The sequence below is a fragment of the Dama dama genome, chromosome 11 (assembly GCF_033118175.1).
Source record: "Dama dama isolate Ldn47 chromosome 11, ASM3311817v1, whole genome shotgun sequence".
Taxonomy (NCBI): domain Eukaryota; kingdom Metazoa; phylum Chordata; class Mammalia; order Artiodactyla; family Cervidae; genus Dama; species Dama dama.
The window spans coordinates 101641799-101665049 of record NC_083691.1 but is presented as its reverse complement, the minus strand read 5'-3'; the positions used below and the strand labels follow the sequence as shown (position 1 = coordinate 101665049).

Genomic DNA, 23251 nt, shown 5'->3' with positions numbered 1-23251 from the left:
CATAGAACATTGAGCAGAGTTCCCTGTACTGTACGGCAGGTTTCATGGCTATTTTTAACATTTTATTTTCTGTTCAGAGTCAAGAACTGTATCCACCTAAGTTAGCCCCTGTCAGCAGATAGAATGTCCCAGCAATGAAGTGTCTAAATGCTTCCCGGACCAGACCCCTGTAGTGTCTGTGAACAGAAACAATTAGAATTTAGTTCAGAAGCAGTCAGGTGAAGACACTCTGCAGGACCTATCAGGGTGCTTTTGTTTCTCTGGGCTCCTGATTTATTGAGTCTTTTCTTAGATGGCTTGGAGGTTAGACAGCAGATAAGTAATTCGTCTCTGCAACGCTGAGCATTTTCACTGATCTCAGTCTTACTCACTAGAAAATAATCTACTCACCCACAGATGCCAAGGGTTCTAGAGCAGAACCCCTCTGCCTCCCCCTGTAGCCAGTTTAGACCTCTTCTCCCCCGCTGTGGCTTTCACAGTCAAATGTGAGCTGACTGGCAGTCATTTGTGAGCCAGAGGTATTTTTGAAGCACTCGTTCCCTCTCTGTTACAATATTTGGTGGTGGAAGGAGGTGTGTGACATAAAATATCCACCCCAGAGTCCTGTGAAGGTCACCGCCCTCTCCAGATTCTGGCATCCAGACACGAAAGTTTGGGCATGATCATCCCTCAAATGCAACCTGATGGAACAACCAGTTTGTAAGGGCCCTGTTATGAAATTGTAGGACTTTCCCTGACGATGCTGTTTGAGTCATTTTCAAACATCGGCACCCTGAGTCTGATCAGCCTATTTATATTTTTGACATTTTATATTTTAGGAGGGATTGAAAATGAATTTGATCAGTTTCACTTTGAAATTTCCTGAAGGTCATTTTACCAGCTTTAGACCAAAGTCGATAAAGCTTTCGTTTTAAATAACGGTATTTTCTTTCTGTGAACTGTGTGGTCTGGTGACTTGATGATTTCAAAACCCTACGGTGTGATAAAGCTTGGTCTTAGGGTCTGGTGGGGCCAGGTGGCTCACTTGGCCCATCGATTGTCCGGACTTTGCACCAAACAGTATATGACCAGCAATTAGATTTTGTCCAAAAGAAAGAAATGGTAGAGGACCTTGATGGTGTAATTCTAGATTTTGGTGTTTGGTTGTTGGTCTGAAAGATCCCTTCTCTTCTCTAAATATATGTAAATATATACACTCTGTAATCTCTCCCTCCAGATAACTCAGAGAGCCTTCAGTTAATTGTGCCAAATCAGAAATTTGCTTTTCTAGAAAAATTTCCTGTTTTCCTAGGAAACCTATTCATATATCTGCTTGGTTATTGTATTAATAATATTTCATCTATACTTAAATATTGTATATTTTGTGTAGTTAATGTATATATACCAATGAGCTGAATTCTTTTAGAAGAGAAAAATAATATCAGTTGATTCACTTCCATTTCTTGTCACTATCAAAAAGGACATTGTTATAATAATCCCAACAGGAGAGGGTTCAGAAATTGAAACAAGTTGATATTTGCTGAGTTCTGCATTAAAAAGGGAAACTTTAGCTTTCCTTTTTTTTCCCCCTCTATTAAGCCTTTTACACAACCATCAGGCCTTTTCAGATCTAAGGTAAAATATGATTTAGAATTATATTTCAAATTAGAACTGTCATATGGTCACTCACATATTTTACTGTTGCTATAAAGTAGTAAACAGTGGTCTTTAATCAAAATTCACATATGAATTATTTATATATGAAGATAAGAATTCAGTGATTCTTATCTTCATATCACCCATATTGCATGGCATCAACATTTCGCAGTTGCTTATTTATTAAATTAGTATTTTATATAAACTTGCCTATGGAATTCATCTTTCGTATTAGCTTGCCTATGCAATTGTTTTCTGTGATACTGCAGCTCATCTCTTTAGTACACAAGTCAAGAAAATTAGCGAGGTGAGTGTGGTTCCCGACACAAAGTGAATGACACATGCTGACCCTATCTACACTTTTTGATGATAACAAATGAATTTGAAAAATAAAACTTGCCTTTTCTAGCCACAAGAAAATCTTTTTCTTTTTCTCTTCTCCCTCCTTTTTTTTTTGTTGGTTCTTTTTTGTTTTTTTAACCACTAAATCATCCGCCTCAGCTGTCCCTTCTTCAGGGGAATCACTCACTGCGTTTTCTGTTGGGATCCATGATGAGTTTCCTGTTGTTTCACAGAAGTTTACTCAGTGGTGAGAGCGCGCTTGCATGCAGAGGACTTGTGATGGATACGAGATAGCAGCCTGACGAATTTTACCTCTGAAATGACTTCTAAAGGAGCAGTTTTTAAAGTGTGTCTTTCATCAAACCAAAACAGCAATGTTTACCACTGAATCCTCTCCCTGTATACAGGCTTTCTATGCAATTAGATGTCTGGACTTCACTTCCATTTTTCAAATCTGTGGAAAAATTGCTCACATCAGTGACCCTAAAGAAGGCCACTTTGTTTTAATATATCTTACATGTTGCAGGACAGGAAAAGAACAGTGTACCAGATAAACTATAGTCCTATTTAATCCTTACCATGCTGAGAATATTTGTGAATATAAAAATGTGGTATGATTGTACTTATATAAAATACCTAGTGCTGTCAAATCCAAAGAGAAAGAAAGTATAAGAGGGGTTACCAGGGGCTGGGGACAAAGAGGAATGGAGAGTTATTGCTTAAAATGGGTACCAGATTTCTGTTTGGGATGAGGCTAATTTCTGGAGATGGATAGTGGTGAGAGTCATACAACACAATGAATGTGCTTCATGCTACCAAATTGGAAGCTTAAAACTAGTTAAAATAGTGAATTTTATGTTATGTATATTTAGCCACAGTAAAAAACAACAACAACAACAAAAAATATATGCATGGAAATAAGGCATCTGAATCACTGTGTATAATAAAGTTAGATGCTGGATGTAATTTGCAACGAATTATAGAAATTATGGAGGGGGGAAGAGTATCTCAAGAGCCACCATCAAGTCCAGACCTCTGGTTGCACAGGTCTGAGAGCTGAGGCCGGGAGGGAGCGTGCCTCACCCTAGGGATCGGGGAAGCTTAGTCCAGAGCGCTGAGATGACACATGTCCGCCTCTCCCTGGAACAACATTTCCTTCTTGTTCAGAGTAGCATGCCATTGGTTAGATTAGCTTTGTGCTAAAGCCCTGTCACTGGGACCTTTTCATCCTGCAGTCTTGAATCCAGACAGTCCGTGAGTCAGAAGGATACATCACTAAGGGAAGGCCCCTAGACCTGCGGCCGATTTCCCAACCTTGTGATGGGCTTTCATTTCATGGGAAAATTGTGTTTGAAACTGAAGTGGTTCCTGGTGGCAGTTTGCAGCCCCCTGGCTCTCCCAGGGCACAGACAGTGTCCCTTGATGTGTGTTTGCATTTGATGGGATCTACCCATGCTTTTGAACCTTCATTCATATTTAGTTTACATCTGCTAAGTCAAGTGTACCATCTTGCCAAGGGAAGTATGTATGTGAGAATTAGTCACGTGATGTTTGTAAGTGGTTTAAGTCAGCTTGGGAGGTAAACCCTCATAAAATGAATGTCAATAAACATTCTATGGCCTTGGAATAGAATCTCTCAAGAGATTCTATCGCAGAATTCTACCATATCATTCTATCATAGAATCTCCTTTTCTATGATATTCTTTTATCTTATCTTTTATTCCTATCATGTGTATTCCCTATCATCAAACAAGTTCTTGAGCCATGTTTGATTTTTAAAAAAGTCCACTTTGTTGGAACTAACACATTATATTTAATTTCACACGAGCTGAAGTCCCACTTGTAGACAATTTACCTACTTCCTGAGAGTAAATGCCGCACCCCTGCAAGGTTTAATTGTAACACATTTGTGCCCAGTGTCAGCATTAATAATTCTGGGTAGAGGCCGCAATGAAATGAAGAAATTGCCTGAGCTAGGGACCACAAATGCCTAAAGTGTGAGACAGGCATCTCAGTGAAACAAGTGCATGACATACTTTTTCTTTCCAAATGAGGCAGCACTACAACTAAAAAGCCAGCTTGCCTTTCGCTTTCTAAAATACATCTTGCTGGAGACAGTGATTGCTTCATCGCATCCTTCACCCGCGGAGATGCCATTCGGAAAAGTCTAGCACGAATGACAGCACCTCTGATGGATTTATAAGTGGCCCTCCCACACCGTCCCAATGTGGAGCCAGAAATATCTACCACCTTCAACATCAGGATTGTTCCAAGCTGTGGTTAGTCTTGTAATTCAGCTCATTGGGACTCTTGTTGTTGTTGTTTAGGCCCTCAATAATGTCTGACTCTTTGTGACTTCATGGACTATAGCCCGCCAGGCTCCTCTGTCCATGAGATTTTCCAGGTGAGAATATTGGAGCAGGTTGCCATTTCCTACTCCAGTGGATCTTCCTGGACGAGGGATCAAACCTGTGTCTCCTGCACTGACAGGCAGATTCTTTACTGCTGAACCACCTGGGAAGCCCCACTGGGAATCTTAGGCGAAAGTACATTTCTCTTAATCTGAGGAGTGTCTCTGGGTCTGAGTTCCTTCAGAAGTGGACCACACAGACATTAGGGTGGGAAAAAAAGAAAAAACCTCATGGAGGAGAAGGAAGGCAAAGGAGCTGAGTGGCTGGAGGAAAGTCACGGAGGTCAGCCTGGTGGTCCAAGGCTCTTGAGAATTAAATGTGTTGATCTTGTCTGAATGGAGCTTGGGCAGGAAAAGGAATAGAACTCGTCTACATGAAAGTGACTGATGTCTAGGAGGAAAAAAAAGAATTTAGCGTGGTAGGAAGGGTGACCAGGGTAATGGGGTGAAACCAAGAAAGGGCGTCCTGGAATTTCATATTAGAAATTAACTTCCTGACAGGGGTGTATCTGTCAGAGTGTGAAATGGACTTATCAGAGAAAGAGCTGGAGATGGATTCTGGTGACGCTGCCCAGAAGGTTAGAAGGAAAAGCTGATGAACAGGATGAACTAGCAAATAAGGGGTGCGTTGGTGGAGCGCTGGGCCAGGTGCAGGCCCAAGAAACTATATGGCTTTTTTGCAGACACCCCTCCAAGCCAAAAGATATTAAGGAAGCCAGGTTTACACATGCACCTCTGCCTGTGAATCAGGAGCTGTTTCTAAAACTGAGCTTTTTGTCACCTTAACACCCGTCGTCCCAAACGTGACCACCGGTATTCCTCCGAAAGCCTCTTTATGACTGTTACATCATGTTATGGAGGTCACAACCAGGACTGACACGGATAGTCATAACGGTGCACTTTTTCTGTTTTTACATCTTTGGACTTTTCAAATAAGTTGCAGAATTGTCATTAATATCTATACATTTTCCACGATAACAGTAGTTTATTAAAAGAGCCCGGAGATGCCCCTGCTGGCTCCTGGCGTCTTCTGGCTGGATTTGTTTTTCCCCAGCAGGCAAGGAGATTTATTCCTATAGCAGGGGTTTCCAGTGTTGACAGTCTTGAGACCATTCTCCCTGGCTTCATGTACTGACTGGCTTTTAAAACAGTCCTGTCACATGCTAGGTAGCAAAGTCATGTTTTTATCACAAGGGAAGATCACCTTTTCCCAACTTGAAAGGATCCTGTGAATCACTCCTGGTTTTCGCTGTGCTGGGTCTTCGTGTGGGCTTTCTCTGGCTGTGGCTCTCGGGTCCTAGACTGTGGGCTCAGTAGTTGCGGCATGCGGGCTCAGCTGCCTCACAGCAGATGGGATCTTCCTCGGCCAGGGATCGAACCTCCATCCCCTGCACTGGCAGGCAGATTCTTAACTACTGGGCCACCAGAGAAGTACCTACAATTGCTTTTTAAGAACTGCATGGAATAAGTATCTGAACCAGAGGGGAGGCCCGGGCTTCCTTCAGATTCTCTAGGCAGGAGCCTCAGTGTCTGGGTGGATTTTTCCTCCATTCCCCCTTCCTTCCTTTCTTCCCAGATATCTCCCCTTCCTCTTCCTCTTTGTCTTCTTGCTTTTTTTCCCTGAGTCCTCATCTTCTCTTTTTTCTGAACTTTTTTTTTGTAGAAAATGTGTATAACTTGCTTAAAAAATATAAGAAAAATATTTGTGTGTTTTTGCTTAAAAAAAGAAAAAGACACAAATTAAACAGTGAAACCACCCTGGATATATTCATTTACAGGAAGGGAAGGCCAAGGGAAGCAGCAAATAGCAGAAACACAATTATTTTATTATTTTTTCCAATGATGGAGTGACTCAGAGAGGATGTCCCTCCCACCAAGCGGGCCATGTGTGGTCTGTGTTGGGTGGTCCTGGGGAAAGAGATGGGTCAGAGCTCAAATGAAGGGAAGGAAGAAAAAAGCCATGGTGCCCCGGGTGGTCCATGACTGTCTGCTTCCAAAGGCAAGACTGTGGGCCAAGCAGGAGAAGACTGGCTAAGGAGAAATGGTCCTCAGGCTCCCCTGGGAGAAATCTTAGAAGCTGCCTGCTGTAGGGACGGGCTTGTCTCAAAACCCCACCTTCTCTACTCCCAACTCCCACAGTTTGCTCTGAAAAGAGCCCTGAAATCCTGCTCTGAGACTTTTATGAACACATAAGCCTCCTCCAGGGGTGTTCACCACTAGTCTGGGAGGCTGAGCCCAGGGGTCTGATGCCCACAGGCCACCTCCCCAGTCTTTCCAGAGAAGGGTCGAGACTGGGAGCATGGAAGACAGGAAGTGCAGTGCAGCTGTTCGGACTCGCAACAGGCCTGGAGGGATCCCTGGGGACGCTCAGGGACAAAGGAAAGCTAAAGGAGGGAGACCCAGGCTCTCCAAAGGGCATGCTGGGAGAGAGGAGCCTTCTCCAGGTGGGAGTGATGAACCTGTGGTTCAAATTTCTTCCTTCATGTAAGCCCAAACATCCAATACTGAAGACAGTGCCCTCTTGGCTTTGAAAGGCTCCATGGGCAGGAGATGGCAACTCACTTCTTGAGCACAGATGGGGTGTCCATGATGCTCCAGACAGGATGCTCAGGGAGGGAAGGCAGGGTCAGCCCGCTGCAGGCGTCCTGCAGAGCTTACAGTCCGGCCAGACACACGGATCTGTGGACCAACAACCTCTGTGGAAGGGGCTGCATGGGCTGTGGGTGGGGGCTGCTGACTTACACGGTGACGAGGTGGTAAGAAGGCAGCGATGTGGGTTGGGGCAACAGAGGTCAGCCATCCCTCCCGACTCCTCACTTGCTGTCATCTGCAGCCAGCTCACCGACTCCCCCTCTCCACCCCATGGCTCCCTTCTCCCTCAGTGAGGGTGACAAGAGTATCGGCCTCAGAAGTTTGCGGCAAGTCGATCATGAACACAAAGCGCCTAGAACGGGGCCTCAGTGAACGGCAGCTGTCGGTCTTGGTCAACTCGTGGGGCCCATCTGTGCCTCCCTGGAACTGTGGTGAGTCCCAGCTCCTGCTACCTGAAAAGCTGCATCCATCTGTCACCTGTGGGCCCATCTATCAGAGTCTCACCCAGAGCCAACTCGGACCAAACACCACGCTGCGAGAGGATAAGACACAATCGAGCCGGACTGAGCCTGTCTCGACACTGGTCAGCCAGCTACTCGGAGGTGACAATATGTCCCAGGCAGAGGCGACAGGAGGTGACTTTCAAACCACAAAATGACATTTGGACTTCCATTCAAGTGTGGGGTGGCGGCATCTAAAGAGAGAAAGGCTCACTCCATCTCCACCAGTTTCCGGGGCCACGGCCACCAGCAGGGCCTGGACTCTGGCCACCGGCACAGCAGGCACGGAAGAGGGCTGGGGAAGCCACGTCCAGGGAACTGAGGTGAGTCTGGGTTTGAGGACAGAGACTGGGCTTTGCTTCCCTTTGGCAAGAGGCAAACACAGATCACCGGTACCACTCCAAATGCTAGGCTTCTCACCGAATCCGAGTGAAAAATGACAACGGTTTCCAAGCGACTCCTGGAAATAAACTGTGGGTAAATAGCATCTACTTAAAGCCTGGAAACCCAGCTTCCTTTGGTTTGTGTTTTTAAACGCTTTGACGATGTGGTTTGCTTCTCTCCAAGAACAAAAAGAAAAAAAAGAACAGTCAATAAAGGCTGCCAGGGGAGTCAGAGTTGCAGCTGAGCTCTGCTCATCGTCCGCCGTCACCTGGGCAGGGCGGCGGGGGACAAGGACAGCTGGTACAGATCCGAGATCGGTCGCGAAGGCGCCGACCCCAGTGTGGAGGAGAAGATGCCTCTCAGCAGGGGCAGGTATTGCCAGCCTGCAGTGGGAAAGTGCCAACGAGGCTGTTCTGAAGGATTGCTTCTGCCTCGTCACCAAACGGAGACATTGCTCACGGCCAAGTGTGGACAGCGGCTGCCCGCGTTCCTTTGAAGTGATATGGGCTCCTTCCCTAGAAGCAGGCGACCCCAGAAAGCAAGCCTGGTGGGAGTGTCACATAATCAACATAGTGGGAACAGCGGCAAGGACAGAGGCAGCCCAGAAGGGAGGCACACGCGGCAGGGCCTGTCACCTCCTGGCCTTTTGGTCTGTGACAAAGGCCACAGGCCGGTGGGAAGGGTCTTGCCAATGCGGGAACCCCTCTGATGTGCTGAAATGCTTGGAAGATTTCACATCGGGTTCTGCAGGCTCGCCTGCCCGTTCTAGAATCATCCCATCAAAAGTGCTTTAGTGGTGTCTCATAAGTCCTTTTTTCTTTATCTGTCCTTCTCAAAACCAATCCCTAAAGGAAATGGCTGATTAGCTGTCCCTGGGACCTTTGTGCAGCGACTTTGAACTTCGTCAGGATGTCAAAGGAACAGGCAGGATGAGCTCTCTCAGAATCTAGAATCGGAGGCCCCTGGGTTTGGGGGACAGGGGAGCCCCTCTCTCCCACCCCTCCCCAGATTCCAGCCTTCTGGGTACTCAGGCACTGGTTTTGGTAACTTCCCAAAGGAAAGCCACCACACGGGCAAGAAGAGAACTCTTAATAAATGAAGCCCAGTTGTTTTTGAGTTTAGAAAATGAATCAAATGGCTGCTTCTCACTTAGACAGTCACAGAGCAGAAGATAGACAGCACACATTCTTGTCCTCTGCTGTTCCTCGGGCCCCTGTTATGCTTCCTTTTCTAGCTGCTGTGTCAGACCCTGGTGGGGACTTCCTCCGGGCTGGCTCTCCTACCTATATGGACGGATTTTGTGCTACATCTTAAAAAAAAAAAGATTAACAACGAAAGACTTGGGTTTGGGGAGAAGCCCTTTGTAAAACAAACTATGAAAAGTAATTGATGAGTAGTGGCAATCTCTGAGAACATTTTTTCTGTACCCCTTTACAAATTCTGTTTCTAACTGCGTGTGAATTCCTGAATCAATATCCTGAGGCTGGTACCCTTTGACCTCTACAATGTGAATTAAGGTCCTGAGGAACAGAGTTCTTATTTAGAATGTACATTTTGGTCCTGTAACATCAACGACCATTTCCCTTTCATTTTGAAAGATGTGTGTGGTCCCAGGCATGAGGTTGTGTGGTTCAAGGGTGCTGTTGGCTGCAAATTTCACTTGGGTCTGCTACGGCTTCTCTCAAGCTGAATTTGTCTTTGACCTTAATTTTCATTTTCAACAAATTAGACAAGATGAAAAGTTATCTTTGGTAAAGAGTGAATGAGTGACTAATACATTCTTTAAACCCATTTCTTGTGATAGTGCAATGGTGGTGATTTACTAAACCATCTCAATAAAATGTAAAGCATGGATACATGGTCACTAAATAGACTGACAAAACTATCAAACAATGTTCCTGATGTGAAGATGTCTAAAGGCTGGTGTTTTTCTGGGGTATCTTCCTGCTCCTTTGAGGGGACTTTGCTGAGGCAGTTTTCATCGTGGTAAAGCTCCTCGTCTCACTCTGGGTTTTCCTCCAAGTGGACAATGTTGAGTGTTAAGTGAAGAACAGTTCTTATCAGAATGTTGTTTCCAAGACATGCTGTGTGAAGTAGTGGGTCAGGGTTTGGAGCCCTCTCTGTTTTAGTAAACATCATGCTTGTCAATAACCCTGTTCCTCTGTGCTCAGTTCACCGTGGTTTGCTCGCTCTGCCACAGTCCCTGTGACCCAGTGTGAAAGTGGGCTTCAATTCCACTTTGTCACCCTTGGCCCCACTTTCTTTTTAGTTAGTCTTAAGTAAGGAAGTGAGAGGACATGGAAAGATCTGTGTTCAGTAAATAAGAGTTAAATCTTTGCAGATTTCTAGGCTGGAAATCAACAAAACAAGATCTGCTCACAGAAGTGGTTACTTCTAAACTAAGTATAGGCTGGAGATAAATCTGACAACCTCTGACATCTTTAAATGTCAAATCCACCGCACGGCATAGATGACATTGTACCTAATGATCGAACTCCCTTTAAAATATACTTCATGTAAATACATTTTTTGTGAAACCACAAGCTATTTCTCTCAGTTTTGTTTTCAGCTGGCTTTGATAAAGAGATTGGTTGGCATCTTACAGCTAATTAAACAGCTTTCAAGCCAACATCAATGAAGGATTTTTAGACTCAAAAATATACTATGCTATTCATGATCCAGGGTTATTCATGATGCTTTTAATGATGCTAACAGACCCTGTCAGAAGGAGAATTATTTAGCTCAAACCTGAGTTTCCAAACACATCATCCTATTTCTGATGCTATAGACACAGGGTCTGATCTCTGTCAATTCACCAACACAGTAGGTTGAATTCATACTAACAAGAAAAAAAAATTGCAATACCTGTGTTCCTTTAGATTTATTAATATTTAACATATTGCACGTTTCCAGTTCTTGTTACATATTTCATTTGGGGAATAGAGAGCTATTTGGTTTTTTCCTTGTGAAAAATAGAAAATGCAATGTGAGAGACCTTTGTTTTCAGGGCAAAGATTCTGAGCTTTTTTTTACCCTTGTCTGTCTGGCATTTTTATTTTCTTTTTTCCAGAGGCAATTATTTCTAGATTCTGGAAAATTATTTCTTGCTTTCAAGAAAAAAAAAAGTTTGGTTTCCAATTTTAATTTTACAGTAGAACCTGTACTAACTTTTAAAGCCAGATTGCTCTAACAAAATTATTGTCATTTCATACACAACAGACTAACTCCCAGTAAAAATGTGTATCTAAAAAATGGGGGAGAAAACCCTTACTTACACCTAGGAATGCCTCCAAATATAACAATGGTATTTCAAAACCTTGGTGTTAACACATGCATTTTTGTGAAAAAAAAAAAAAAAAAGAAGAAGAAGAAGAAGAAGTTAGCTAGTTGTAGGTGAAGTAACTGTGCTGAGAACACGAAATTTTCATATGGTAGAGTTTACCTTTTGATTTTTACACTTGCCAAAAAAGTGGGAGTTTTTTTTTTTTTTTTTAAAGTGCTTTGACTCTTTCTTCCATGAAAGCTTCTGTCCTGTGCCACCCTGCTCATGAGAAATTCCCAGGTTACAGATACAACTGAGGGTGAACTTGAATTTGTTCCGTGAGCACGGCCTTTTTTACTTGTGGTAAAAGAGTTTAAATGACAACGGTTCTGAAGAAAGTGCTTAAAGACCAATGTCATGTTTCACTCTTTCCAGATGACTAAAATCACCCTCATTTCCCAAGTCTTATGTCGGGGGAAGGGGAGATATGTGGTTTAAGAGTAGTAAGTATTGGCTAAGGTCAGGGTTTTTCTGAATGTGAATATTCGATTATGCTGGTTAAGGGTGAGGGCAGATATTCTAGGGTAAGAGACTCATACAGAAAATGTCTGAAAGTAACAAATTCAGGTGATTACCATAGCCTTCTTATTCCCTGTCATCTTTCATCGTAGGGTTCATTCAAGGTTTTTTGGTTTGTTCTAAAATGCTGGTGCCTTACGCAAGTCAGGCTGCTTGCTCTCAAGTATCAGAGCAGTCCCATAATACTGAAAGAGCTGGATCATAAAATCATAAAGTGTGTAAATTCTGAATCACATGTTTTAGGTCTGATGTCAAACAGCCTAACCAGAAAATGTTATTACACTGATACTGTGTTCGCTTCAAGTTTCCCCAAAGCTATGCTGATCACTCCCCGAGAATGCCTGAAACTCACCACAAATGAGTTCATCCTTAAGGACTGAAAATTCCTCCTGTTAAGTTTTCTATCCATCAGTTTGTGTTCTGTGTTCTTCCTGAGTTGTGCTATTTGTTTTTAGTTCTTTTCACTGTTTATCTTGCTGCTCTATGTTTTAGGAAGAAATGACTTCTTACTTTCTGTGGGTGTTTACTTTCTTTATTATCTTAAGAATTTTCAAGTAGGAATAGATTAGGAGAATATATATTTGTGCAAAGAACTTGGTGAGGGGAAAATGAACTAATTTTTAAATTGTTTGAAATCAGGGGACTGCTGGACTGGATCTTTTGGGGTTTTTCAAATTGTTCCTCAATTTAATTAGCCAAAGCCCTGAGTAGTATTTCTTTCTGATATAGATGTTGAAAACACATTAGCTTTTCTAAATGTAAATAGCAAGGGCTCTTAGTATTGCTTGCAAAATCTAGAAATATCTGCAGGCTGTTGTGAACAATTCTGTCTCTTTATGGAGAGTTGTTTGGGCTTTTTAGAAACTCATTAAATTGATTGTGAGTGCCTGAGTGTTATCAGGAAAAGGAGCTTTAGAAAATGGTTTCAGAATGTGTCATTTTCTCCTTGGTTTAATCTGAGATAGTGTGTGGGCATGCTGATATTTTAAAAGGCTAAAAATGTACATAATGCTGTGCCTTCAAATATGAGATAGGATTGCAAAGAGAGAAGAGTTTTCTTAAGTCTTCTGTCAGAAATTCTGCTTTTCTTCCAACTAATACTTCTTGGATTTTTAACAAGGAGTCTTTCATCCTTGTTTCATCTTCAATTTGTTGTTGGAATTAAGCAAAAACAAATTTTGAAAAGCCAGGTCAGCTTTCTCTCATTTTGATCTGAATACTGACTGTTTCATCAAGTAAAACCCTGTGTTTTCATTTTAACTAGTTCATTATTTTTTTTTAATGAAATGATTTGTGGTAGAAGACTGCTCTTTGGTTTCAATATTAATATATAAGATGAACTACGTGGGTGTCATTTATTTTCAGTAGTAAATAAGTGCTTAACCGATTCTTTGCCTTTAGCAGAATTTAATTGACTCCTTTAGAATTTGGCTGTGCAGGTTCATGCAGTATTTGATGTGTGTGGATGTAAAATAAAAATTACCTCTTGTGTTATTAAAAGCTCTTTTCGTGGTGTCCTGTGGTCAGAATCGGGGAATGTTGTGTAGTTGGTTTCAAAATCCAATCAGTAGGTTAATCATTAATTATTCTTTTTTCCAGGAAATTCTGCTTAGGTTATTTCAGAATTTGAATTTGCTAGAATTCTTGTTTTTAATCTTTTATGTGTGTGTGTCACTTTAACCTTAAAAGGGGTTAATGTAGCAAGATTAGGTACCTTTTCTGTTTGTATTGTGGCTTCTTCAATTTCTCATAAACTATTTGGTAGCTAAAATGTTGAAAGCAGTTTGGGAACAAAATGTCTGCTTCAACCATGACAAAATTGGCCACAATTTGCCGATTGGGCTGATAACAAAAGCCAGCAACACAAAATAGGTAGAAAAACAGTTTGTTCGGTGATGTGAGACCACTGCAGGTCTTTTTGCATGTTATTTTTTTCATTCTGCTGTTTATGTTGTGCCGGCAGAACGTGGAGAGAGATTTTTGCTCACCCCTGATTTTGATTAACCATTTCATCCAGAGGATTTCTTTGAAAACTTCAGAAAACAAGCTGCTTACCTGGCATCTCAGACCCATTTGAGTTAAAATCCAGCTTTGCATCTCAATCCCAGGTTTCAGCCCAGCTCAACTGCTTGGAAGGTATCTCAAGGCTCAGAATTGGATGTTTTCAAGCAACTCTTCAATTCCCCTTTTTTCAAGACTTGGAAATATATGGCTTGGACTGCATTTCTGCAAGTGTAAAACAAAAACATGAAAGTTTGCAGCTTAAAAAAAAAGTTCTCTACCTGAGCCTGCAGTGGACCAAAGTTTTAACGACTCAAAGTACCCATTGCCTCTCGTGTGGTTGTTACAGACTGTAAACAAATATTAATGTTTGACATGAGACAATACATTTTTTCAAGTGATAGGATGAGATAACAGGACCGTCTCTCTCCTCTCTGTTGTTTTGAATTCTCATGCCTTGAGTGTGTGTCTGATGCTCTTTCTTTTTTCTTTTTTTTGTCTGAAAAATCAGATACTCCAGGGCAATAATTAGGATGAGGTTTATGTTTCTACTTATCTAATCTTTGTTTTCACAAATAAATACAAATAACTCAAACTGAAACTTGATGGCTTTGGTGATAATAAAATAGCAGCCACGGGGAAATTTTCTTCATTTTAATGTTCTTTCACAACCCACATTCAGTTTCGGTAGGAAAATTATTAACCTTTTCAAGAGCATGCTAAAACATAGGTTCACAATAGACTCCTGAGTATGATTTGCAGGTTTTGGTTCTATTTTGAGATTTTTGGGTGTGCAGAGTTTTTTTTCTTTTTCTTTCTTTCTTTCTTTCTTTTTTAAATGGCTTTCTTTGACAGCGATAGTCATGACTTGGAGTCATTTCGTTGGTGTCTTTCCAGTGTGGGCACATTGAGAGCGTTTGTATTTTTTTTTTTTTTTTATGATGAGGAGGGAAGATTCCTGTTTCCTATCCTCTTACTATTTCATGCTATGAAAGAGGAAATGTTCTTGAGTCTCATTGTTTTTCCTCATTTGAATTCTTGGGTGGACATTGTGAGTTCCTGGCCCCCATTTAAAAAAAAAATCCATTTGAGCCACATTTCAGGGGGGGCAGATGGCCCTGGTTTAGGGGTCCTACTTGACTCCTATCTGCCTTGGGTGGCCTCGTGTCCATGCCCTTCAATCCAAAACAAGGCTGGCCAGTTTGGGTGTGTGGTCCTGAAGGGGTGCCCAGCCACCAGCTTGGATGGAAGGCCTGGGATGGTGGGGTCTGCCTAGCTGACTGCTGTCAGCTTTGGAAGGAGCGTGGGGTCCGGTGAGCATGATCTGGTCTTGACCTGAAACACAGAAAGGGCAGAACGTGGGCCAGCAGGGGCGGACACGGGGGATGCTCTCGGAGGGCAGTTTCCATTCTGGTGTCTTCTTCTCCACGTCTGGCTGGGACAGCCAGCCCCGCCTGGAGGGCCCTGGACGGGGCGCCGTCCTCCCCCGTGTGTGGCAGGGCTGTGCCTCGGGACTCACGGTCCCTTTCTCTCCTGCAGCCCCTCTTTGTGAGTCCCCGGGCTGGCCCAGTGCCCCACCCTACCTGTTCCCGCCACCCCTGCAAAGTGGGAATGGGAACTGCAGGGCCTTCCCTTGGTTGGTATCCAAGGCTGCCACTTTCGGTGTCGTAGCCTGGGGCTGTGTTTTTCTTCTTCTTCTTCTCATACTTCCTGTATGAGGTTAGTTTTTTTAAATGATAAACAAACTATTTTTTTAAACGTTTTTTTTGACCTGGTCATGTGTTGCCAGCTACCTATCCGGCTGTGAGCCTTCAGCCGTCAGCCCCTACCTGTGCACTACCGGGTGTGAGCGAGGCTCCGAAGCAGAGGGGGTCTGTGCTCCCCTCTCCTCCCAGAGGGGCAGTCAGGTAGAGGCATTCTCTAGTCTCCTGTTTGAGAGAAACACCAACAGACATCATGGCTCAAGGATTCTCCCCAGGCAGAGCGCGTGGGGGAGAGGAAGGCTACGTGTGGGAGGAGAGGGCTTGGCCAGGAAAGACGTGATGTGGTGGGGGATTCCCGGGTACAGGTGTAGAATCCCACGGTGTCACTCCCACGCCCTGCAGATGCTCAGCGTCTGGGAAAGAGCACTAGGGAATGACCATGCCGGCCTTTCATCCCAGGTCAGCCCAGACCTTGCTGCCAGTCTCAGGGGGCTCCCGGCCTGCCGGTCCTTCCCTCCCGCTGTGGCATCTCAGGGCAGAGCCATCCAGTGAGGAGCCTGGGGACAGCTGACCAAACAGACAGCATCAGTAGACAGCCGACCTGCCATGGTCATGGTCATGGTCATGAGCCCACGGCCCGGGTATCACTCTCCGCTGGTGATACTCGGGTGTGTGTCACAATCACTTGGGCACTTGTGAAAAGAGACATCCTTGGGTCCCATTGCCAGAGTTTCCGACTTAGAAGGTCTAGGGCACACCCTGAAAATCTGCATTTATGAAAATTCTCAGATGATACTGTTGGTCCTGAGGTCCATGTTGAGGACTGTTAGTTAGGGCCATGCGTCAAGGGTGATTGGAAAACCTAAAGGCCTAAAGATTGTTTCTATTTTTCCCTTTAATGCTGAGATTCCCTTCATGTGTTTTGAAGGGAATCTTTAGAGGTAAAACTCCAACTTTAGAGGTAAAACCAGCCTTTCAGAAAGTCCTTTGCATCCCATAGTAACAGTATAGCAAGGTTACCTAACTTTGACCTTTTACAATGTCAACCAGACTATAGATCTGCTATAATGTTTTTGAGGTTTAATTCTTTGAAAAGAGGATTTTTTTTTTTTTTTATGGATAGAGAAGGTGACCAAGGGGAGGGGGGTGGTATTGACTAGACCAGGAAATAATTGAGTGAGGCCCAGTCCTTGGGTTGCCCACCGTTGTTTCCATTTGTGGAAACCTTTAGTATTAACAGAGGGAAGTATTTTGTGGGTTCCTTTTGGTACCCAAAGCTGCGCAAATTTCCAAGATCCTTGGGGGTCAGGGTGAATCACCCATGAACTCCTGTTCATCCTAAAAGGTGGAGGAGCATCATGATCAGGATGCTGGACTGGAGGCTGAGTGCTACCAGGTACCAGCTAGTGGCTGAACTTCCCCTGCCTCCCAGGTGAGAAAGATGCTCCTGCAGCAGCAATCTGAGAGGGCAGATGCTCACAGAAAGCACGCATCCAGACTAGTATCTGGGATGGGATGGGATGGGATCAGCAAACAATGGACTACGGGATGCCGCTTGTGTTTGGGGCAGTCCTGGGACAGGCTTGCACTCTGCTGCTGGCTTTGTTAAAGGCTGAGACTTCCTGAACCATGGGTAGTCTGTAATGATGCATGGAACACTTCGCAAAAACTGCTTCTCGGGGAGGTCCCCTCAGAAAAGCTTCTATGTCTGCTCGGGGTTATGTGGCTTTTGTTCTAAAAACGGGGCCCTCCCCAGAAACAAGGGGAGGGGGCCTCTCAAGGGCGGCTCCTCTTTCCCCTGCCCTGACATCTCTCATAGCACAAAAGCTGAATCATTGGCACAGGGGATCCACATCACTTATCCTTAAAATTAGTCTGCAAGAAACAACGATGTCTGCTGAGCATGTCCTCTAGGTTTTCATTTTCTGAGAGTGTGCACCTTGGCATTGCCAAGCTTGCCACACCCTCCTGGCAAGTTTCAAAAGCTCAAAAAAGTTGGCTTCCAACCCCATCCAAATCCGATATGAATCAACACGAACAGGATGTGAGTACCTGGCCCATCATTTTCCCAGGAGCTGATGGAGCCCTCGAAGAGTGTGTTTTGCACGTGGGTGGCTGGGGGCTCAGGTCTGGTGTTTTGGCACTAGGGTTTCGGCACTGTTGAGGATGTTACAACAAGTTGAAGTGTGTGCCCTTTGCTTCCCCATTCCCCTGCCCGGGTACTTGTTGTTTAGTCGCTAAGTCCTATCCCACTGTCTCTGCTGGCTCAACAGTAATGAATTGGCTTGCCAATGAATGAGTCTCAGGAGATGCGGGTTTGATCCCTAGGTTGAGAAGATCCTCTGGGGGAGAAAATGGCAACCCACTCCAGTATTCCTGCTCTATTCCTACCACCTGGGAAGTAGAAGCTTGGATGGAATAGAGGGGGAATGCCCTGACCTGTGACCCATCCAGTCAGGAGTGGATGTCTGAGCTCTGTCCCTCTCCACGTCTGTTTTCCAGGCTGAGGACCCTCCTCTGCCACAGGAGAGGAGAGGGTGTGATCTGGGGCCTGGCTTGGGGAGCATCCAGGGAATCGCCGGGGCTGCATCTCAGGCCCCTGATAAGGACTCATATTCACAGTGTGGTGTACAGATTGAGGGAAAGTGGAGCTGGGTACCCACAGTGGGGAAAGCACTTGGGGGTCCCCTGAATGCTAGAGACCTGCAGGAAGAACACAGCTCAGTCAAGCTGGGAGTAAGAATATGGGAGTAACGTGTGACCAGAAGTTTCTCTAGGAATATCCCAGTGCAAAAGAAGTGCTGGTGGTCTCTGCCCCATGCCAGTGTATGCTGGCACATGGGAAGCCATTTATGTGGTCAGCTCTGAATTAGCGGCAAACCTTTTAGAGTCCCTGGGTGTAAAATCTTGAGTGTCTTCAATGATAACTGGACTGCCCGGTCAATGTGGAGCCACTCAGGGTTTGACTTATGCATGCAAAAACTCCCACACCAGCTAGATCAGGTTTACAGTGGAAAGCTAGAATTCAAAATCTAAGGATGATGGTAGGAGAGATCCAGATCTCATTCCCAGCAATCTCTTTTCCAGAGGGACCCTAAAAAGACTGCCAACTTCCTCATTCTGTGTATCTGTAAAATGTAGGTTGACCAGATGATGCCTCCCCCGGTTGTTATTTTGGTCCAACTCCACATGGTCAAGTGATGCATACCAAATCCTGCCTGGGCTCTTGCACTTTGGTTTTTCCTTCCCACTCAGAACTGGAGAGGAGCATAGGTTCCTTAGCTGCCTCTCTATTTCAAACTAGAGGAACCAGGTCGCCCCTTCCACCCATGTCAGCCACTGATGCGTGTCTTAGTTCCTGTTTCTCTTTGCCCACCCAGGAAGGCACTGCATATAAAATCTTGGGCCCAGATTCTGATATTAAGTCACATTAGAAAATGCTAGCTCATTGAACACACACTAGGAAACTGATATTCCCAACAGGCTCAGGTGGGCAGTGTTCTCCCCAGATGTTAGCAAGCACACAGCCAGGTTCATCATCACTCAGAAAGGTCACTAGCATAGGAGGCTTATGAGAGAAAAAGAAAAAAAGGCTGCAGGAGTTTTGTGATTCAGCAAACTCACATGTGGGGGACCTTAGAGGGAAAATATTGAGGAAAAACAATACAGAGTCCAAGAAATAAACAGACTGTCACAACTGCCCTGTGAGTGTCAGGACCGCAAGGACTCAGTCTAAGTGAAGCTCTGCTCTCTGTTGCCCGGTGGAACCTGGTCTGCAGAGGTTCCAGTGTAAGAGGGGTTCCACTCCAGATATGTTTGGGAAGCACACAAGGAATTAATTTAAATGGCTTTCTTTATTTCCTAATTTCTCAGGGTCTTCTGCATGTTACCGTGCATTGTGAATGAATCTCTTCCAGAAGGATGGAGCTTTTCCAAAATTATGCAGCACCCCCTGCTCCCAGCCTTTTTTGCAGAAAGTTTTGTGCCATTAACAAAAGTCAGGAAAGGGAAAGGGGCTCAGGCAGCTGGCTTTCCGAGTGAACTCAGGGTCGCATCCAGCAAAGATGGCATGTGGAAGGGATGAGAGGGTGTGCAAGAAAGTTCTGAACAGTCCTGGGCAGAGTGCATCCCTTCTCTGACCATCAGTGGTGGCTGGTCAGAGAATGCGATGGGGAAGAGTGGGCAGGTGTGGATTTGACTTTGCTCCCATGACAGTGCTGTCTCCAGTTCTCTCTTCCTCCTCCAAGGTCTGAGCTGCAGATTTAAGTGCAAAGCCCATTTTTGGGGAGCGGTTGGACCGTTTGTATTCATGAATGAAGCCATCCCTCTCTCTGTCTCTGGACCTGTCCCTTCACTTGTTTGGGAAAATTAAGGGTGAGTTTCCACAAACAATGTGCTGCTTGGGAGCCAAACCATAACAGCCTCAAGTGGACAAAGCAGTTTTCAATAGAATCATAGTCTCTGGAGTTATCTTCAGCCCTGTGCTGTCCTTCAGGGTCTTTGCTTGGACAAGATCCCCCCTCTTACCATCTCTCCTTCCCCCTACCTCGCTGAGGCTGCTCGGGACAAGCTTGTGTGCACATAATGCTGTGAGGTCCCTGGGAGACTAGCTCTCTTGAATGGGAAGAGGAGAGGGGACCAGAAGTTCATACACCACCCTCCCCATCCACCTGCATCCAACTACAATTCCATGGTGACCTCTTTTAAGTCTCTTTGGACCCTTGAAGAGAGGCTGTCAAAGTATCACCTGGGTCAATGCCAGGTTTGTCCAGGGAGTCCTATCTGACTTCAGCTAGACCAACAAGGGCACGTAGGGGAAGTGCCATGGTGTGCCCCAGACTTAGACCTGGACCCAGAGGGGGCAGAATTGACTTCAACTTTTCAGTAAACAGGCAGTGGGCTTCTGGGAACATCTGCCTTTACAGCCTCTTTCTGAATTATTTTTGAACAGATGCCCCGCCCACCGCCATCCCCACCGCAGTTTTTGTTGATTATCACTATTTGAATAGACGCTGATAAATTTGATTCCCCATCTTACTGTGGCATTTACGATCTGTCTTTCCCTTTTCGGTTTCCATGTACTGGAGTGACTGTGTCTCAATGCGGTTGGCAGTGACCTGTGTTTTTCGTGCATGTTTTTGTTTCAGAATAACTGGGAGATGAAACAGGAAACTTTATGACACAGTTGCTTGAAAATGACACAGGACTCAGCCCCTCTGCAACACCTCTACCTGCTGCCCACGGCCGAGTGCAGGGGCAGGGCTGGCCCTGGGACCTGATTCCAACCGCCGGGGACTCAACTTTCAGGGCGAGGTGCCTGCCATGTGGTGCTCATGGTCTAGTCTGATCGCTTTCCCATGTAGCTGGCCAGTCTCAGTGTATCTTTGTCCCTTTCCCTTCATTAAAAGCGTAACTAAAGAAAAATGGATTGTTTGCTAATTGTTGCTGTTCATCTGCTAAGCTGTGTCTGACTCTTTGAGACCCCATGGACTGTCCTCTGTCCTCCATGATCTCAATAGTTCTGTTTAAATCTCAATGTAAAGGAGACCAAATAACGTTTGAGATTCATTTCTCTAGGACCACAGAGAAACCATGTCATAACCACACAGCTCATTATGACAGCTTCTAGAAGAAGTGTGTTGAACTTGAATCACTTATTACTCAGTCTGGTCTGCCCTGCCTTTTCTTCTCTCTCTGGAAGCCATCTCTCGAATCAGTACTGGCAAGTTGACACCTGAGAAAAATACTGGGAGATGTTTGGAAGCCTCTTCCCACACCCTCTCTGGTCGTGGCCTGGAGATGGTGGCCCCGAATCATCACCAACCTTGAGCTTGCTCCTGCAGACGTCTGTCTTCTCAGCTGCCCCTCTCCCTCCCTCTGCACATCAGTCTCCCATTCACTGTCTCATGCCACAAGGGTTTTTTTGGGCTTCTCTGTGCCAGGTTCTGAAGACAAGGGTAAGGATGGGGTCAGTCTGCTTGGCCTTCCCAACACCTCTAGTCTACTTCTGCCTGAGCCTCCCTAGGCTTCACTCACCAAGTGTAGTGGGTGCTGGGTAGTTCATTACAGACCATAGATGCCCAGATTTTTTAAACCCCCCCTTCACGTTGGAGCCCCTGGAATTGGCAGATAAATATTCCTAATGAGTAAACATCAGCATGTCCCTTCTGCTGGATCGCACTCTCCTCCTCAGCTCTTGGTAGGACATTTCCATGCTCCTGGGGACCTGGCCAAAGAGGCCATTAGGAGTTGCCTTCCAGAAATTCCCATCTGTCTTTGTGTTTAAGCTTAGCAGACACACAAGAATAATTTAAAATGACTGTGTCCTACTGTTTCACACATTTCAGAATTAATTTATCAGTAGACCATGATGATCATATCAAAACCCCCCTACCGAACAGTATATACAAGATGAATATCTAGGTCTCAGCCCAAAGGTCCCCAAGTCAGGGGGCCCTCTCTGACCACCTGTCCTGAGAGACCCCATTCCCTCTACAGTTACGCTGCTTGTTCACTTATTAGTTAGCCATCACTCTCACCAGCCCCTCCAGATTTCAGCTCTCTAAAGGCGGGCACTTATTTGTCTCACCCCTCAGGCTGTCCCCAGGGCTTGACCCTCTGCTCAGGGACAAGGTATTGACTGGCTCCATCATGACACTGCTTCTCTGAGCAACCCTGTGAGGCTGAGTACTTGTATTCTAACCACTGTCTGCTGGGTGAGGAAACTGCCAATCCCTTTATTCTGATGAGCTAAGGAGATAAACAGAGTAACCGCAGACAGGACCCAATCTTCCTGCAAGGTCGCTGCCCAGCAGGAAAGGTTGATCACAAGCCATCTGCCCTCTGGGTACCCAGACCCTCATCTGAAACCAACCTTTGCATTTCTTGTTTTGTTGTTGTTGTTGTTCATTCTCTAAGTCATGTCCGGCTCTTTGCAACCCCATGGACTGCAGCACACCAGGCTCCTCTGTCCTTCACCATCTCCATGAGTCTGCTCAAACTCATGTCCATGGAGTCAGTGATGCCATCCAACCAGCTCATCCTCTGTCCTTCCCTTCTCCTCCTCCACTGCTTATGAATATCCTAAAGTTACACTGTGTTCACTCACATTCCAGAAGGTGACAATGACCTCCACATCCCAGGGGAGGGATGTGCTGGGTGTCTGGAGGACACAGCTCCCATCCTTGTTCTGCCAGCCTTTGCCTTGGGCAAGTCCTCGAACTTGGGACACCAATTTCCTTAACAGAACACTAGGAAGCGCAGGTGAAAAGATTCCTGAGGCCCCACTCGATCCTGAGGTTCTTTTTTCCACCTCCCTCATTACATTTCCCTGGATTCTAGAAGAGGGAGAGACTATGCAGAAGAGTATCCTGGAGCAGCAGAGACACAGCCCCTGAGGGTGCCAGGAGCCCAGGACTATTCACGTGTTTGTGGCTACGCCCTGTGGGTAGATGTTTGGAGTAATGGCTTTGAACTCAGGCCAGATGTTAGAATTACCTAGGAGTTAAAAAAAAAAAAAAAAAAGCTCAAATGCCCAGGCTCCACCAGGACTAATCACACTAGAATTTGGGGTGGGGGGACTGACATCAGTACTTTTAAAACTCCCCAGGTGAGTCCATAGTGTAGCCAAGGATCAGAATGATTGGTTTAGGAAAGTATGGATAAAAATGGCAGCCACTGACCATGAGAATCCATTGAAAGCTTAAAATGTGACTGGTGTGACTGAGGAGCTAACATTTTAATTTATTTTTATCTTAATTAATTTAAATGTAGATAGCCACCTGTGACTTATGGCTGCTATATCGGACATAGCAGATAATAGAACCTTGTCACAGGAAGTTCT

At 45.0% G+C, this 23251-nt stretch overlaps 1 long non-coding RNA gene across 3 annotated transcripts in view; it reads left to right on the top strand.

The window, feature by feature from the left end:
• LOC133065227 (uncharacterized) overlaps positions 1-23251 on the top strand; it is a 269805-nt gene that overhangs the window by 40350 nt on the left and 206204 nt on the right. Inside the window, exons 2-3 of one of the 3 annotated variants that reach the window (XR_009694869.1) lie at positions 19656-19782; positions 20556-22353. The exons of the other annotated variants lie outside the window; for them this stretch is intronic. This is a non-coding gene — a long non-coding RNA (uncharacterized LOC133065227). Of the gene's footprint in view, positions 1-19655; positions 19783-20555; positions 22354-23251 lie in introns of those variants that run through there. 3 annotated transcript variants of the gene reach the window in all.